We start from the raw sequence: 630 nt of genomic DNA, 5'->3' as shown, positions 1-630 counted from the left end.
ACAGCTAAGAGAACTGCAAGGGAAAAATCTCTATTTAGATCCACAGGAGGAATAAGGACACGGGAGTCTCAGCTCTCAGGCAGAGAGAGGTAGCTGGAAGGGATTTGTGGCTTACCAAAACAGATACAGGGATCCTGTCCACCTCAGAAACAAGTGCTGAGACAGGAAACCCTGAACTGTAATAGACACATCTCTGAAGGTTCACCATGGTCATACCAGAGGGTTAAAAACTCTAAGAACACTTGCCTTGAAAGCACATCTACTAAAATTATAATGATACAGAAAGATTAGCATGGATCCTGTCCAAGGGAGACATAACCTTGTGAAGGGCTTCTTATCTTAAAAACAAGCAAGCAAAAACCTCTATGGGAACCAAGCTGAGAGTAGCTAAAGTTTAGTGCACCTTAGCTAAAGTGGTCTCCTCTAGAAGCTTGATGAGTTTCTCATAGTCTGAATCTGAGAAAAACTCTCTTACATTCACTAGGATGTCCTTGCAAGGGACTGTCAGGACATTCATGAGGACACAGTGTCCTTAGCAAGGCCTGCTCTAGAAAGAAACTCTAATAGCTGTATAGTTATGAGATCCTAATTGACTTGGGAGAGAGAATACCCAAACTCTTTCTACTCCTG

At 42.5% G+C, this 630-nt stretch overlaps 1 pseudogene; it reads left to right on the top strand.

The window, feature by feature from the left end:
- The first annotated feature begins 242 nt into the window (after nucleotides 1–242).
- Nucleotides 243–342, top strand: LOC113835988 (annotated as a pseudogene).
- Nucleotides 343–630: the final 288 nt, after the last annotated feature.

This window comes from Cricetulus griseus, chromosome 5 (genome assembly GCF_003668045.3).
Source record: "Cricetulus griseus strain 17A/GY chromosome 5, alternate assembly CriGri-PICRH-1.0, whole genome shotgun sequence".
NCBI lineage: Eukaryota > Metazoa > Chordata > Mammalia > Rodentia > Cricetidae > Cricetulus > Cricetulus griseus.
This window is presented reverse-complemented; position numbering and strand designations above follow the sequence as displayed.